The 19,790-nt window shown below is 33.3% G+C and overlaps 1 protein-coding gene across 1 annotated transcript in view; it reads left to right on the top strand.

Annotated features, from left to right (window-relative positions):
* Positions 1–19,790, top strand: part of LOC149265001 (vignain-like) — a 154,515-nt gene that overhangs the window by 57,308 nt on the left and 77,417 nt on the right. The window lies entirely within an intron of this gene.

Here is a 19,790-nt window from a genome sequence, read left to right as displayed (position 1 = left end):
ACAATGCATTACTCAACCAAACAACTATCATCTATGGATTTACTAGGAAGTCAAACAACCAATCTCCTCACGCAGGAAAATGACAAAGGAGAATAGGTGATTAGAAAAGAATCAATGACTCAACTACCACTTTTCATACAAATGATTAAGTAAGCATGTATCCAAATTTTCCTATATTTTGGAAAGTTGATGTAATGTGATGGAATAACATGATTCTCATGGTTGTCTATCACCTTCTTTGATTAATTTAGATAGAGATCATCATGTATAAAAACACATGCTCTCACCTTCTTTGATTAATTTAGATAGAGATCATCATGTATAAAAACACATGCTCTCTTAGAGCTGGGTAGGAAGCAAGTAAGAAAATAATTTAACTAGTTGGTTGATTAGAATCAGAACTAATCAAAGCCTAACCCTGAGAGCGTCAAAGAGAACTGATCCCATGACCTCCCAATTATGAAAAGATTTAGTAATGTGACCTTGACCAATTGAACTAACCCTTAGGGCTTGTTAACTCCATATTTAGTATGAAAGAAATTACATATCTATAATGAGTCTTTCCCCACAATTTTTTTATTATATCAACAAATATATATTTCTCTTTTCGAAATTAAATAATTTCAAATTGCAAATAAATTATTACTATAATTACGTTTTAATAAAGTCTAATAATTTGAAAAAAAATTAAAAATATTCAAAAACTTTAATATATTATTAATAAATATTTAAAAGAATATATTTAAGAATAATAAAAAAATAAAAAATTATAAAATATTAAAATTATGAAAAGGAAGAAAGGGAAATTATGAAATTCTAGACACCAAACCGAAAACATACAGGTCATGAAATCATGGAAACATACAGGTCATGAAATCATGGATTAAATTGAGAATGAAAACTTTTTAATTCAATTTTCACTCTCATGTAATCCACTTAATTGGATTATATATTACTAATTCCACGACATATTGAAGATTATAAGCAATATCCTATTTTATTGTTCAATTCACATCATGAAATGCTAATATGTCATTTTTTCCACATAGAATTGATATATCCTTAATAACACTTAATTTGATTATATATTACTAATTCCACAACATGTTGAACATTATAAACAATATCTTATTTATTGATCAATTCACAACATGAAAGGCTAAGCTGTCATTTGTTCCAAATATACGTTGATACATTCTTAATAACAAGTTCTCTAATAAATATGGATCTGAACAAAATATTAAATGGATTTTGGAATAATATTTCTGGATGTACAACAACCTAGGAGGCATAATTTAACTTATATAAAAGTAACTTTTTTTTTGAAATCTCATAAACAATAGTTTCCCATGTAAGTTTTGGGAGAGATCTAAAATAACCATGGCATGCGTAGGAGATATTTGGGCATATGTTAGCATTCTTATTTTTCTTCATAATAAAATAAAATTGTTTTTTTCTGATAGGAAAATCTGGGCAGATCAACTCCAAAGGGAATCTTGGGAATCTTTTAAAGCCCGTCGGCCAGACTAGCAGGGCCTAACCCTAAGGGCGTTGCGGAGAATTGACCCTGTGACCTCCCGATCAGCGAGGTACTTAACAACGGGGGCTCGACTAGTTGAGCTAACCCTTAGGGCTTAATAAAATAAAGTTGTTGTTTGGTGGTGTTATAAATTATTTTATTTTATGCAAAATAGTGTACCCTGTTCATTCTCTCTTTTTTTTTTGTCTTCTGATTTTCATCATAAAATTTAAGTTTTATATTATAATAAATTTAAAATATATTTAAAAAAATATTTAAATATTATTCTTCTAATTTTTTTAGCGAACCTTTACCAAGTTTTATTATTATTATAATAATTAGCTAATTAACATAATTTATAATTATTATTTAAGTTGTATAGCAATAATATTTTTAAATATTTTCATTGACTAGACTTTGGTTATTGTTTAAATATGAATACGTATGAATAAAATTTAGATGATAAAGTAGCTAAAAAAAACATTTTTCTAATTAGTGAACCGTGGCTGTCATATATCTATTGAAAATCCCTATTCCAAACCTGGTTTTCACTATATTTTCTTCCTTTTAATCATGTTTTTAACCCTGTATTCTTTAATAGCTATTGTTCCCTTCCTCATACATCCCACTCTTAGCTTATAATTCCTCCTCATTAACCACTAATTATAATTATAAGGACTTAATATTTTAGCAATTAATTTATTCTAGTAAGCTTAGGAAGGCATATCATCTTAAAAGAGCATGCGTTGAGAGAGAATATTACTCTCTTTGATGTGCTTGTGCCCATTACACCCATTTAGGGAACCTCCCTCTAACTTTATATACTTGATACCCTTGAAAGATTAGAGTAAATTCTCTAATTATTCTCATAATTAATTTCTTCCTTTATTTATCTAGATATATTTGTCCCCTTAAAGAGATTAAATGTTAGGTCTTGAAAGGCCCTTAGCCTCAAAGGGAAAAAAACTTATTTATTACCCTCTCCTAGGACGAAGTAAGCAACTATATGTCCTCTCCCCTTTCCACCTTTGACATGTAGCACTACCTTGCCTTAACCATAGTGGCTTGACCAACCCATGCTTAGTAAAATTATATTATGCATATTTATATAAGCTCTACACATAACTTCTCCTTAAGGCACATTGCATTAGATGCATGTCTAATTATAATATGCATATTCACCTAACAATAGTCACATATCCAATTATAACTTAAAGCATCCCTACAATACTTTAACTTCACTAATATGTCAATACTTATCCAACACTAAGCAAGTCAAGGGAGAAGTAAAAGAATCGCAATACGCTAGGAACCACCCTAGGAAAATGCCTTGACATTATTTTTATGAAGAATGTTACAATGTATAATAATGGAGCATGTCTAATTTCCCATTACATTTATAAATTATAGTTAGAGAAAACATAATTCCTAAAAAAAGTAGCAATTAAACCCCTAAAGCAACCACAAGCTTGCCTATTGGAAGTCTTGTCTTATTCTTCTTCTTCTCACTCAACCAATTCAATTTGTTGTACTTTACCTAACCATGATCCTAACCTAAATTGTATATCTCTTTTAGACTATATTGATTGCTTAATGCTTCCTCTTCTAGATCTTAGAACACTTAGGTGTCCTCTGTTATACATGAGACTTTCCTTGTAATTGTAATCCCCTTCACTCTAAGGTGGATCTGAGTGCCATTCATCAAATTTGATTCCTTTGATGCCTTATCATCCCATTCTCTACATCTAACAAGTGCACCAAACATGTGCACCCAAGCATACCTAGCACACCCAAGTGCACTTGAAGGTAACATCAACAACCAAGGATTTTTTAGTCCCTTAGGTCTACCCATTTGGCTAATGTGGTCAACACATCCCCCCTCATACAAAGCTATCATGGATTATTTCACAACTCTATTCATTGATCAAGAGGCAATGTTTGGCATTGCAACCTTTTGTGGCAATCCTTCACGTTCACTTAGGTGGTGTGTGTACTACCATCTATAGGAAAAAACCTTCCATTATGCCTCTCACTAGTTGAGCTATGTTGTGGACCAAAAAGGTATCACACAGATGCCAACTCAACTATCATTAATAACATATGTTGAATTAGCCACATGTGGACATTCTGTTAGATAATTATAACAACGATTCTGCATGCGGAAAAAATTCAATGAATCATTGAAACTTAATGCCCAGGGATACAAATTACCTCCAGCCATTGGTGAAACTCTTGATGCAACTTCTTTCTGAAAACCACGCTCCAGCTATCCAAGCAAAAAGAAAAGAATGCAGAAATTCTGAAGGCACTTCCAAGCTCTGCTATCTCAGCTAGATGGTGTGAAAAACTGAAGGGGATTGAGATGCAAGCTTGGGGACCAAACAGATGAATTTATAGCCAAGCTTCCATCAAGCTTCTGATAGCTATGTGTCAGATGTCCCACAGATCAAGGCAGAGAACTCCAGATGGAGTAATGGACCACTTCAGTAGCTCCCAACAATAAATTTATTAACTGCAGTTGATTTCCTTAACTTAAGGAAACTACTGCAGTTGGTTTCCATAAGTTAAGGAAAGACTGTAGTTTAAATTCCATAATTGTAGGCAGCAATTGTGCAAAAATTAATGGAGCTTAACATTCTCCCACTTGGTCCATACTTCCAAACTTAATGTCTCAACTTAAAAACCATTGATAATTTGTATTAAGTAATAGATACATGAATCATGGTGATAAGTCCTCTAATGACGAGTATTATCTTCCATGTATTACTATGCATTTATTCTTATTATAATTTATGCGGCAACAATTTCTTAATGAATAAACCTTATGTTTATTCTTGGTTCTTCTTAAATGAATTTTCTCAAATCAACTTAAAGTGCACATAAATATGAGAAAAAACATCACAATAATTAAGAATTTCATTAAAATAACATTGTCCATACAATGAGAAACTACATAATGGGACCAAGTCCCATATTCAATACATGATCCTTGAATTTAAACAGTGGCATGCCCTTAGTCAAAGGATCAGCGATCATCAACTCAGTGCTGACTTGCTCAATGACCACTTTATTTTCTTTAACATGTTCCCTTATAGCTAAATACTTAATGTCGATGTGTTTATTTCGACTCCCACTTTTGTTTTTTTTAGCCATAAAAACAACAACTGAATTATCACAATATATTCTCAATGGCTTAGAGATAGAATCCATAATTCTAAGCCCAGAAATGAAACTCCTAAGCCATACACCATGTAAAGTAGCCTCAAAACAGGAGACGAACTCGACTTCCATAGTGGAAATGGCAATCAAGGTCTGCTTGTCACTCCTCCATGATACAGCTCCACTGGCCATCATAAAAATGTAACCTGATGTTGATTTACGTGAATCAACACATCCAACAAAGTCAGAATCTGAGTAGCCAATTACTTCCAAATTGTCCGTCCATTTATACATAAGCATGTAGTCTTTGGTTCCTTGAAGGTACCTCATTACTTTCTTTGCAGCTCTCCAGTGGTCTAAACCTGGATCACTCTGATATCGTCCCAACATTCCCACAACAAATGCAATGTCAGGTCTTGTGCAGACTTTAGTATACATTAGGCTTCCGACAACGGAAGCATACGGAATGTTCTTCATTTGTTCCCTTTCAAAGTCGTTCTTCGGGCATTGGTTCAAATTGAACCTATCACCCTTCACAATGGGAGCTACACTTGGTGAACAATCCTTCATCCGAAATCTCTCTAAAATTTTATTAATATAGGTTTCCTATGACAGACCCAAGATGCCTTGAAATCTGTCTCTATGGATCTTAATGCCAATGACATAAGATGCCTCACCCATATCCTTCATATCAAAATTTTTAGAGAGGAATTGTTTCACCTCATGTAGCAAACCCTTATCATTGGTTGCTAGCAAAATGTCATCCACATATAAAACAAGAAAACAAATTTTACTCCCACTAACTTTCAGGTATATACATTGATCCATAATGTTTTCTACAAAACCAAAAGAAGAAATTACATTATGGAATTTCAAATACCATGGGCGGGATGCTTGTTTTAAACCATATAATGACTTCTTGAGCTTGCAAACCAATTGCTCACCATCACTAGAGGGGAATCCTTCAGGTTGTTTCATGTAAACCTCCTCCTCTAGATCTCCATTAAGAAAGGCCGTTTTCACATCCATTTGTTGCAACTCCAAGTCAAAATGGGCTACTAATGCCATAATAATGCGAAAGGAATCTCTCTTAGATATAGGAGAAAAGGTCTCCGTGTAGTCGATTCCTTCTTTCTGAGTGAATCCCTTAGCAACAAGTCTTGCCTTGTATCTCTCAATGTTGCTCAATGAGTCTTTCTTTGTCTTAAAGACCCATTTACATCCAATGGCTTTTGCACCATTAGGCAACTCAACAAGATCTCAGACTTCGTTACTCTTTATGGAGTTCATCTCTTCCTTCATGGCATTGTACCATAGTTCTGATTCTTTGCAACTCATGGCTTGTGAAAATGACTCGGGATCATTTTCGGCTCCAATGTTGTAGTCAGATTCTTGTAGATACACAATATAATCATTAGGAATTGCTGATCTCTTAGGTCTAGTAGATCTTCTTAATGTTGTACTATCATCTTCCTGAGAAGTATGTGGTTCAACTTGTTGTTCAAAAGTTCTTGGCAACTCTTGAACTCCTTGATCTACTGGAATATCGTCAGCAGCTTGTGCAACTTCAACAATTGGTTGTTCAACACCAGTTTGTACTTGAGGGGTGATATAAACAATAACCAATCTATCACTTGAAGTGGAAGGTTGAGATTCTGAATGATCCTTCTCAGAAACTATGTTTCTGGTTTGATCGCTCCCACTGATCAAGTCATTTTCAAGAAACTTTGCATTTCTTGATTCCACAATCCTAGTGTTGTGAGATGGACAATAAAATATGTAACCTTTAGACCTTTCAGCATATCCAATGAAATACCGACTAATGGTCCTTGGGTCCAGCTTCTTCTCTTGTGGATTATAAATTCTCACTTCAGATGGGCATCCCCAAACGCGCATATGTCGCAAACTCGGTTTCCAACCTTTCCATAATTCAAATGGCGTTTTAGGAATCACCTTGGTTGGAACTCGGTTTAATATATACACTGCTGTCTTAAGTGCTTTAGTCCACAAGGATTTAGGAAGATTGGAGCTGCTAAGCATACTCCGCACCATGTCCAATAATGTTCGATTTCTTCTTTCTGCTACACCATTCTGGTTGGGTGAACCAGGCATGGTGTATTGGGCAACAATCCCATGCTCTGATACCAAATGTTAGATAATTATAACAACGATTCTGCATGCGGAAAAAATTCAATGAATCGTTGAAACTTAATGCCCAGGGATACAAATTACCTCCAGCCATTGGTTAAACTCTTGATGCAACTTCTTTCTGAAAACCACGCTCCAGCTATCCAAGCAAAAAGAAAAGAATGCAGAAATTCTGAAGGCACTTCCAAGCTATGCTATCTCAGCTAGATGGTGTGAAAAACTGAAGGGGATTGAGATGCAAGCTTGGGGACCAAACAGATGAATTTATAGCCAAGCTTCCATCAAGCTTCTGATAGCGATGTGTCAGATGTCCCACAGATCAAGGCAGAGAATTCCAGATGGAGTAATGGACCACTTCAGTAGCTCCCAACAATAAATTTATTAACTGCAGTTGATTTCCTTAACTTAAGGAAACTACTGCAGTTGGTTTCCATAAGTTAAGGAAAGACTGCAGTTTAAATTCCATAATTGTAGGCAGCAATTGTGCAAAAATTAATGGAGCTTAACACATTCGAGGTATTGAAAACCCCAACCATGCTAAAAAGTGATTGAATGGAAAAACCATCTTAACCTTAGATACCTACTCAAAATAGTAGATACTAAATCACTAGAAAAAGAAAATGTTACATTCTTATTATATTGATTTATTGTTCCCCAATTGAACAAAGCAAACAAATCCAATACTAAAGCAACATAAAAAAAAAAACCTATAATATCCATAAAAACTATAATATTAATGGCTATTAAATAGTGAGTTTATATTTCTTTCTATTTATATTTTATATATAAAAAAAAGCAAACATAATCCTCACCTTCTCACTGACATTTCTTTAAATATATAACTTATATATATTATTTGTTTTAATCCTTTTCTTTTATTCCAATATTTTAAATATTAATGTAATACTATTAAATGTTAATCTTAATGATATTAAATGCCACTTTTAACCAACAAAAAAAAAGTTATATAGATATTGTAGTAATTTTAAATTCAACTTTTTCTACAATCTAATTTATTAATATTAAATTTGAATTTATTAATATTAAATTTAAAGCTTGAATTCAACTTGCTCTACCATCTAAATTATTAATATTAAATTTGAATCTTAAATAAATTTTTTTATTAAAATGTTTTGCAAAATAAGTGTGCGAATTACACATCTAAATATAATTTGAATCACAGATCTGAATGGCAGTTGTCTAACGAGACTGCTTTTTTCCCAGAAGGTATGGAAATTCCGATCATATTTAAAAAAAATCTAGTAGAGATTTTTTTTAAATCCAATTAAAAGCTATCAAATTTCATAATTTTAGGTGTCTAGAAGTTTTTGATGGTGCTGAATCCATTTCCACTATCAAAGACATGATTCAAACATTGTCTTTACAAGATTTTTTGAATTTTTTTTGCCCAAATCCCAGCCACTTTTGAGACAATTCTTCCACCTCTATAAAAGATTCCATCAAAATGACTTGATTCCGAAAATCGAAGGAAACTGAGCTAATTTATCTTTCTGAAATTTCTATCCACTAAAACTAATCTGCTACTTAAAAAATTTAAAATAAAATAAAAAACTCTTACACGCATAAAATGAAGCAAAATTCGATTTTTCGTTATCTGTTTTCTATCTACATTTTCGTACTTCTTTTTCTTGTACAATAAGGTAAAAAAGGGGACATCATGGAGGAGTCCTCTATTGAGTCGGAGGAATTGTCCCGATGGCCAAAAGTGGTTGGAATCTGGGCAAAAATATTTCAAATAATGTTGTAGAGACAGTGTTTGAATCGTGTTTTTGATGGTGGAAATAAATTCAGCACCATAAAAAATGTCTAGGACACCTAAAATTTTGAAGTTTAACAACTATAACTTGAATTTAGAAAAATCCTTGCCAAATTCTCTAAATATAACCAGAATTTCGATAACTTTCTAGGCAATTCTTCCAGCTCGTTAGACTACGGTCATCGTGGACGCCTACCCTGATAAATGGATTATCCGGTTGTCTAGAACTTGTATACAGTGGAATTCCACATGTTACAATAAATAATAAACATGCAGTCAATGTACATCGCAAGGCAGATGTTTGCCGATCAATGGTGAAAATAATCGATTTCAAAAGGTCAAATAAATTCAATATTTCTGAGTTATTTCTATGTTTGAACATTGGAAACTGCGGATCCATGAGGTGAAGCAAACAACTTAACTTGAATTTAAAGATAAATTTGAATACAAATATCAAAGAAGATGATAATTAATGTCAATGCAAACCATTAAACATTTTTTTATAATATTAATTAATTTTATTTTTATTAATATTAAATATAATTTTTTCATAGTTATAATTAATTATTTTTATTTTTTTAAAATAAAAATGGAAATAAAAGAATTTCATTTAAAAGATAAAATAATTTTAAATTAAATTTTTAATAATTGGTAAAAGCTTAATACTTTATTTAGGAGTGTGGAAATAAAGAAATGGTTTATTTTGCATGGGGTATCAAGTCACAAGAGTGGGGATGACAAAATGTCGAAATAAAGAATTGGTGGTGAAGATAAAGTTGACGGAAGCTAGGAATGACATTCAAAACTTCGGGAGATAGGAATGGCATTCAAAGCTTGTGTCAAGGGCGGGTAATTTATTTTTTATATATACGTTGTATAATATATATATTTTTTTCAACTGAAAAAAATCGCTTTTAGAGCCCCTCGTTGCAAAATAGACTTACCATTACTCCAGAGGAAGTTCTCTCCAACATGTGTTAGTGCCAGTGAATTTTTCTAAAAATGGTCATAATGGTCCTCTAAGGGCTTCAATGATAACACTCCACATATTGGCCAATGTTGTGATTGGCAAGTGTTGTGTGCCTCTCTATAGAGCCCACTGACAATTTGAGGATATATAGGTGGATACATCACCTCAAGCAAACATAGAGATTCATAAAGTAATTGTGAAAGGGTGAGCTATCTTCCCATAAGCATTCTATGTCCGGTTGTGTTGGCATTATGATGTATATGTTTTACTTGATGGCAACCCACTTGTAGCAGAACAACTCTCTTGTATATGGTAACTATATGAATCTACAGAAGAGATATCAACTGTGACAGAATGCATGACAACAATGTTTACAAGTATGATGAAATGCAGGGCAGCTTCAAGGAATCAGTTTAGAAAGCAACTCACTTAGATGACAGATCACAGTACTACAGGTTAACAACACAGAGTTATAGATCAGACTACACAGAATGAAGAAAGAGAGCTATACGCAGGTTCACCATTGACCAAGCCGCATATACACGCGGATTCACTATATACAAGTCGCGTATACGTACACACGCACTTTCACAAAAGGAAAAACATGTATACCTTGGAAAACTAAATGTTTGGTATGAAGTATTTGGTCCATGGTATTTTGATCCACGGTATTGGTCCAAGGTATCGGGTCCGAGGTATTAACCCGAGGTATTTGGTCCAAGGTATTGTCCTAAGTGGTTTTGGTCCATGGTATTGAGAAAGGCCTAAAAATATAAAAGGAGGAGAAGATCATTAGGCCAGGGTGTGCAAGTATCGAATATCTGATATAGTGTGAGATCTAATATGTAGGTTATTGGCTTATGATGTCGTGCTAGATCTGAACCGAGGAAGAACCTTATTGTTTGATGAAGGATAAGATCTAATGGTGTATCAGGATCTTAAGGCTTGAAGTGAATTATCTTTATGTGGTTTGATCATATATTTGAATAACTGGCGCATGTTGTAGTCTGTAAAAATGATGATCTGAGTATGATTTAAGTCCTGAATAGTAGTTATGTTTAAATCATCTTTTACAGATCTGTACACAGGTTCACTTCAGAAAAGAAGCGTATACACGCTGGTTCTGCATATCAAAACAATGTATACATCATAAATTTGATTTGCAGATCTGTACGCTAGTTCACCTTGAGGAAAGCGCGTATGCACGCAGGTTCGACACATGGAAGTAGCGTATACCTTGTAAAATATATTTTAGTTGCTTCTGTTTACTGTTGCAGTGTTCTAGGTTATTGCTTGGGTTCTGGTTATTGTATTCTGGTGACAGCATTCTAAATGATCAGATTGATGGAGTGATTGATTGATTCGGTTGTGGTTGGTTCAAAAGGAGATTGGTTGATGTAGATATATTTGATGATGTTGTTGATGGATCCAGTCTGAAAATTTATGAAACGTGGTCCCTGGAAGAAAAGAGAAGGTTGTAGCCTTCTGTAGGCCGGCACCTACGTACTAGTAAACATATCAACTAGTATAAGAGCTAGGGGTTGTAGCTCTCTTCCAGTAGAAGTTGGAGAACAAGAGAAGGTTGCAGTGTTCTGCAGGTAGAAGCCTGCGTACTGGTATAAGAATGCACTAGTACAAAATTGTAAACATAATTCTTTTATGATTAAAAGAAGAGAGAGACGATTGCAGCAGGTGGTTTACATCCACATTGGGTTTCCACCTTATATCTTGGTGTTCATGTGTGTTTTGTATGTGTGATGATCTGTTCTATCTTTACTGCACCTTGTTACTGTTTATATGGTTCTGATGCACTGATTAAAGATCAATATATGATGAATTAACTGAATCACAAGTTTGTTGGATATACGCTAGTTGCACTAAACACAGTGGCATGTACACGCGAGTTCCCTTAATTGAAGTAGCGTATATGAATCTGATTATGGAAATGAAAAATTACTAATTTGATAATACCGATTCACCCCCCTTCTCAGTATTATTTCCAACAATTGGTTTTAGAGTAGGTACTTCAGAAGAAGCTTGATCACTTGAAGGAAGATCCATCATCATGAGTAATCAAGAAAGCGGGGGATCCATCAGACCACCAATCTTTGATGGGAGAAACTTTGTTTATTGGAAAGTAAGAACCACAACCTATCTTCAATCTCTTGGAATAGATGTCTGGGAAATCGTGGAAGGAGGATATACATTTCCATCAGCAATTCCTACAGATACAGTAGGTAAAAAGCAATATGAAACCAATGCCAAGGCTGTCAATACATTATTGGGAAGTCTGTCACAATCAGATTTTGTCAAAGTTATGCAGCTCAAATCAGCCAAAGAAATATGGGACAAAATTGTTCTAAGCTACGAAGGAGACTCTTAGGTAAAATGTGCTAAACTACAAACTCTCAGAATTCAATATGAAACTCTCAAGATGCACAATGATGAAAGTGTAGCTAGTTACTTCTTACGTATATATGAGATCGTTAATTGCATGAAGAATCTAGGTGAAGAGATAAAGGAAGTTACCTTAGTTGAAAAAGTTTTAAGATCCTTATTTGCTAAATTTGAATCAAAAGTATCTGCCATAGAAGAAAAGCAGGATCTACCAACTATTACTATGACACAACTTCACGGAATCTTAATTGCCTTTGAGATGAGAAAATGAGGTCCATCAGATATGACAAAAGCCACATTTAAAGCTTTAGCAAAAGGAAAAGAAGAACTTAATGAATCAAGACATATTTCAGAAGAAGAAGAGGAAACGAACTTTGTGAAGAATCTTCAACGGGGTTCCGGTAGATTCAGAGGTAAACTACCTTTCAAATGTTTTGTCTGTGGTAGAGTCAGTCATTATGCTGCCAAATGTCCTCATAAAGATAAATATGATAAAGGGAAGGAAACTACAAAATGGAATAGAAAACAAAGTGTAAGTAAAAAGAGCTACTATACTTATGAAGATAGCTTATCAAATAGTGATGAAGATGAAAATAGTAATGACTATAGACTTTTGATGGCTTATGAAGATGATGATTTTTTGGATGCTTTAGATGAAGATGACCTTTATGAAGAAATATCTAAACTCAAAATCTGTTTAGAAGAAAAGAATATGATTATAGATACCTTGACATACCAACTTGCTGAAAGAGAAAAACACAATGAAAAGCTAGAATGTGAAATTGTGGGTCTAAGAAAGGATCTTGAGAAAACAAAAGCTCTCAATCTTAGATTTGCTAAAGGATCAGAAACCTTAAATGAAATTATCAAAGTGCAGCGCTCTCCTCTGATAAAGACAGGTCTTGGATATACTGAAGAAACATCTCAATCACAGAAGTCGTCAACCTCCACTAAAAGCTATTTTGATGCAGCAAAGAGTAGTGAACAGTTCGACAATCGTCAACAAAGGCATAAAGCAGATCACGAGGTGAATCAGGCTCAATTTACTTCAAGGATGAACATAAGTCACAATCAAACTTAGGTAAATCATACTCAATATGCTTCAAATAATATCAATAGAAACTAAAATCAACAGGTCAGTAGATTTGATAATCGCAGGAACTTCTTTAATGGTCAATGTTTCTCATGTCATAATTTTGGACACAAAGATGCTCAATGTGTTGCTTACAAAACTATCATGACTAGAGAAGCACGAAATCAAAGGAATGTGACAGGGATCAAGAAAAGTTCCTATAATAACCTTTCTCTTCTTGAAAATGAAATAGAATTCTCAATCTGTAACAACTTTGGCCATGAAGAATCTGAATGCATGAGTAAATTTCGGCAAATAGCTCAAAAAGAGAAAACTCCATTAAATCCCAAAATATGGAGAAAGAGAGAACTGCAAACAGAAAGATGTGGTATATCTTTGTATGCAGAAGGACAAGAAAACCAGTGGTACATCGACAATGGATGCTCAAAACACATGACAGATGACAGAGAAAAACTACACTCATATAATGCCTTAGAAAAGGAAAAGAGTGTCTCATTTGGAAACAACACTCCTACTGTCATAAAAGGTAAGGCCTCTGTTTTCTTGAAAGAAAAAGTTAAAGCTGGGAATGTTATGTATGTTGATGGCTTAAAGCATAATCTGTTGAGTGTGAGTCAAATGTGTGATCAAGGAAATGAAGTAGTGTTTCAATCAAATGGATGTGTTGTTCGTGAGATTGATACAGGAGAAACCGTGATCAAAGGGACAAGAACTCCAAACAACCTATACATACTCAAGGGAGGAAAGCAACAGTGCTATCTAAGCAAAAATGATGAAAACTGGCTATGGCACAGAAGATTGGGACATCTAAGATTTTCTCAAATAAGAAAAACATGCAGATTCCAGGCTGTTTGTGATGTTCCAAAGATCAACATTCCTGAAAATACTATATGCAAATCATTTCAATTCGGTAAGCAAACCAAATCTCAATTCATCGAAAAGGAAGGGGCAGCTAGTAAGCCTCTTGTTCATACTGATTTATGTGGTCCATCAAGGAAAAGGTCACCTCATGGAGAAGAATACTTTATATTGTTCATTAATGATTTTTCCAGAATGTGTTGGATAGGTCTTCTAAAGCATAAAGATGAAGCATTTGAAAAGTTCAAAGCCTTCAAAGCTTTGGTTGAAAATGAATTAGATCGCAAAATCAAATTCCTCAGATCTGATCGAGGAGGGGAATTTACATAAGACGAATTATTTGACTTTTTTGAACAACATGGGATAAAAAGGCAGTTCTCCACCGCAAGGACTCCTCAACAAAATGGAGTGGTAGAAAGGATAAACAAAACTATTCAACAAATGGCTCGTGCTATGCTAGATGAAACTAGAACTCTTGCAACCTTCTGGGGTGAAGCTGCATTCTCCGCCATCACTATTCTCAACCAAGAAAATGTTCGGGTAAACAACACTCAAACTCCACATGAACTTTGGTATGGTAAGACTCCTACTGTAAAATACTTCAAAGTTTTTGGAAGCAAATGTTACATCAAAAGGACTGATGAAAAACTTGTTAAGTTTGAACCCAGAGCAGATGAAGGTATTCTACTTGGCTACTCTTCCCGAAGTAAAGGATATAAATGTTACAATAAAAGACTTGGGAAGATTATTGAAAGTATTGATGTTGTGGTTGATGAAGCATGCAAAAATCCAAAACAGATAAAAACCGAAGATTATGATAATGAAGAAGATGAGGATAATTTTCCCACATCAAATCACACTGGTTCTGAAGAGGAAACCAATGAAGCACCAGAAGAAGAGATAATGATAGAAGAAAAGACTTCGTCCAGGTATGTTCAGAAAAATCATCCAGAAGCTCAAATTTTAGGAGAAAAAGGAGCAGGTGTGCAGACTAGAAGAACCATTGTCGAAGCTTCAAGCTATCTAGCATTACTATCTTCCACTGAACCTCAAAATGTAAATGAAGAATGTAGAGATGAATGTTGGGTCAAGGCCATGAATGAAGAACTTGAGCAAATTGAAAAGAACAATACTTGGGAATTAGTTCCTAGACCTCATGATAAGAATATCATAGGAACTAAATGGATATTCAAAAACAAGCCGAACGAAAATGGAGAAGTTATTAGAAACAAGGCTAGACTTGTTTGTAAAGGATATGCTCAACAAGAAGGTATAAATTTTGAAGAAACTTTTGCACCTGTTGCTAGACTTGAAGCCATGAGAATGTTTCTTGTTCTTTCTAGTTTTCAAAAATTCAAGTATACCAAATGGATGTAAAATCTGCCTTTCTTAATGGAGACTTAGAAGAAGAAGTCTATATTGAACAACCAGAAGGATTCATTCTTGGAAATGATGCCAAACTTGTATGCAAACTCAAAAAATCTCTCTATGGTCTAAAAGAGGCTCCAAGGGCATGGTATTACCGTATTGACAAATATCTCCACCAATAGGGTTTTTCAAAGGGGTCAGCAGATAGCAATCTATATACAAAGATGGACACTGATAAATTGCTAATAATTGTTGTGTATGTTGATGATATCATTTTTGGTAGCAATGAAGAATCCATGAGTTAGAATTTTGCTTCAGTAATGCAACAAGAATTTGAAATGTCCTTGGTTGGTGAGCTTACCTACTTTCTTGGTCTACAAGTGCAACAACATAAAGATGGTATTTTTCTATCACAAACCAAATATCTCAAACAGATCCTGAAAAAGTACAGCATGGAAGATTCTAAACCAGTATGTACTCCAATGGTAACAGGATGTAGTCTCAGCTCAAATGATGAATTAGCAGCAGTACATCAACCAACTTACAGATCCATGATTGGCAGTCTGCTTTATCTAACAGGTGCCCGACCAGACATCATGCATGCGGTGGGAATAGTTGGAAGATTCCAAGAAAATCTAAAGGAACCACATCTTCAGACAGTCAAAATAATTTTCAAATATCTTCAAGGAACACATAACCTTGGCTTATGGTATCCTAGAGATACAGATCTTACACTTCATGCATATACAGATGAAGATTGGGAAGGAAGTGTTGATGACAGAAAAAGCACTAGTGGTGGTGCATTCTCTATGGGTTCCAGGTTAGTGTCTTGGTTCAGCAAGAAATAAAGCTCAATTGCATTATCTACAGCTGAAGCAGAATACGTGACTGCTGCATCTTGCTGCACACAATTACTTTGGATGATGCAAACCTTGCAAGATATTCAGATCACATGTACTCCACGCATCTCCATTCTATGTGATAATACACATGTCATCAGTATTTCAAAGAATCCAGTCATGCACTCCAAGACCAAGCACATACCCATCAAATATCATTTCCTACGTGAACAAGTGCTTGAACAAAAAGTCAAATTGGAGTATGTTCCCTCCAAAGAACAGGTTGCTGATATATTCACTAAATCAGTGCCCAGAGAGACATTTGCATATCTCAGTCAAAAGCTGGGAGTAGTTTCTGCATCATCCTACTGTTAAATCCTATTTTTTAGAGAAAGGTGGCTATACACAAGTTTCATGAAGTGTAGTCACGTACATACGCGAGTTTCTGTGGACACAGTCGCATATATGTTGGTTTGAAGAAAAACAGTGGGCCAGACTCAGGAAAAAGGGGGTCTGCTATGGTTCTGTAAATTATCTGCTCTATTTGACAATGATTTCAATCTGCTGAAATATTGGTCCTCATAATGTTGTTGATCACTTGATGTATATTTGATTGATGATGATGCTTTGATATCTCTTACTGTCATATGCAATGATCAGATCTGACAGTGAACAGGTGGCACAGGTTCAGGGGGAGAACATGGTTGATGATATTTTGGGAACTAATGATGGACATATACAGGTTGCTGGTCCGGATGTTGTTGACAAATGCTGCTGATGATAGTTGTTGATGACTATCATGGTCTTGTTTAAGACATTTTGTCTCTGTTATAAATGTCATGTATATCATTCAATGTAAAGGTCATATCAAGACTCATGATGTAATAATTAGTCTCTGTCTGTTGTAGTCTTTTGATGAGTCCCTTTTGGTCATATGATGTAATTTGTACCCCCACTATGCATGGGAAGGATGATGTAATATTTTAGTCATGTATAAACAATTGGTATATCCCCACTTGGTTGGGTGGATGAGTCAAATTTGGTATATCCCCACTTGGTTGGGAGATGGATGCATGTATGAGTCATTGGTGATAGGAAGGTCAATTGTGATGTATGTATAGAGTCATGTTCTTCTTTTAGAACATCTTTTTGCAGACTTTGCTTATGCTCAGGGGGAGCATGGACTCGATCATGGGAGCTCAATCAGCACTTCAGCATATTAGAGAATTCAACATGCACTTAGGGGGAGCATGACCCTTTGCCCTTGATGTCAAAGGGGGAGAATGACTTGGTGTCGTTGTTGCCATCAAGTCCAAAGGGGGAGATTATTGGCATTATGATGTATGTGTTGTACTTGATGGCATCCCACTTGTAGCAGAAAAACTCTCTTGTATATGGTAACTAGATGAATCTACATAAGAGATATCAGATGTGACAGAATGCATGACAAGAGTGTTTACAAGTATGATGAAATGCAGGGCAGCTTCAAGGAATCAGTTCAAAAAGCAACTCACTTAGATGATAGATCACAGTACTACAGGTTAACAACACAGAGTTACAGATCAGACTACACAGAATGAAGAAAGAGAGGTATACGCAGGTTCACCATTGACCAAGCCGTGTATACAAACAGCTTCACTATATACAAGTCACGTATACGTACACACGCACTTTCACAAAAGGAAAAGCACGTATACCTTGGAAAACTAAATGTTTGGTACAAAGTATTTGGTCCATTGTATTGGTCCAAGGTATCAGGTCCGAGGTATTAACCCCAGGTATTTCATCCAAGGTATTGGTCCTAAGTGGTTTTGGTCCATGGTACTGAGAAAGGCCTAAAACTATAAAAGGAGGAGAAGATCATTAGGCCAGGGTGTGCAAGTATCGAATATCTGATATAGTGTGAGATCTAATATGCAGGTTATTGGCTTATGATGTCGTGCTAGATCTGAACCGAGGAAGAACCTTAGCGCTTGATGAAGGATAAGATCTAATGGTGTATCAAGATCTTAAGGCTTGAAGTGAATTATCTTTATGTGCAATGGCATGATCCGGATTATCCACAGTTTGGTGTTCATTCTGTCAACGTTTCAAACCCCAAAGGGGGTCCATCATCAGGACAAATTAGATAGAATATGAATGAAAGCTTATTGACAGAAGAGTCTTCTGAGCTGGGAATAAATAAACCTAGATCCCTAATTTTTATAAAGAAGCCGACAATTATATATATGATTTCTTATTTATTTTATTTTTATTTATTATTTTATTTTCATATAATAGTTCTATAAATTTTTTTATTAATTAATATATTTATTCTTATTGTTTTACCTAGAACCTAAAAATGTTTTAATTGATAAGTTTAATTCATAAATAGGTTAAATTTATTTATATTTATTTTATTTTATAAATTTTCCTTTTAATTCTTTTTTTTATTTATTTAATTAATTTGAAATTAATTGATTAATTAATTAATTTAATTTTAATTCTATCCAAATTTATTTATTATTAACTTTATTTATTGTTATTTACCAATTTTTTCTATCTAGCCCTAATTTTCAATTAATTAATTAATTAAATTAATTAATTTATAATCTTTTATTTATTTATTAATCAAATGCTAATCATTGGTTATTATTAATTGTTTGGTAACACGGACTCAATTAAACTTATCAATTAAAAATGTTTTAATTGATAAGTTTGATTCATAAATAGGTTTAATTTATTTATATTTTATAATTCCTTTTAATTCCTTTTATTTTTATTTTTATTTTATTAATTTGAAATTAATTGATTAATTAATTAATTTAATTTTAATTCTATCCAAATTTCTTTATTATTAACTTTATTTATTGTTATTTACCAATTTTTCTATCTAGCCCTAATTTTCAATTAATTAATTAAATTAATTAATTTATAATCTTTTATTTATTTATTAATCAAATGTTAATCATTGGTTATTATTAATTGATTTAGTTTATAAATTGACTAATTTTATTAATTTTTATTTTAGAATTAATTAAAATCAATATAATTACATAATTAAATTACTTTATTTAATTTTGATTTAATTAATCTAATTAAATTTAATTTTAAATTAATTAAGTAATAAATTTATAATTATTTTAATTGTTTTATTTTTATTAATTAATTTAAATTTAATTGATTAATTAATAAATTTTTTATTTTATTATTATTATTTATCATATTTCATTGTTTAGCTTATAAAGTCCTAATTGTCTAATTAATCAATTAATTAATTAATTAATTAATTTATAATCTTCATTTTATTTCAGTTCATTTTCTAGGTTATTATTATTTATTTGAGTAATTTTATTTAATTTCTATTTTTATTTAGAATTAATTAAAATTACTTTAATTAATATAATTAATCAAATTAAAATTAATTTAATTTTAATTTAATTTAATTTTGATTTAATTAATTTAATTTTAATTTAATTCAATTAATTTTGATTTAATTAATTAAATTAATTCATTAAATTTATTAATATGAAAATCCTTGCTACTCCATGGAGGGGTTTATCTGTTTGATGAGGGGAAGCCAATTTCCATTGATTTCACTCCCATTGTCCCTGTTGAGGTTCTGAGGAAATTTCATGATTTCGATGGCCTCTCTGATTTTTCTTTTATGATAATTATCCTCT

Source organism: Pinus tabuliformis, chromosome 6 (assembly GCF_031772625.1).
Source record: "Pinus tabuliformis cultivar Carrire ecotype Pingquan chromosome 6, CPIR1, whole genome shotgun sequence".
Classification (NCBI taxonomy): Eukaryota; Viridiplantae; Streptophyta; class Pinopsida; order Pinales; family Pinaceae; genus Pinus; species Pinus tabuliformis.
The sequence above is the reverse complement of the archived record's forward strand: the minus strand, read 5'-3'. Positions and strand labels throughout refer to the sequence as shown.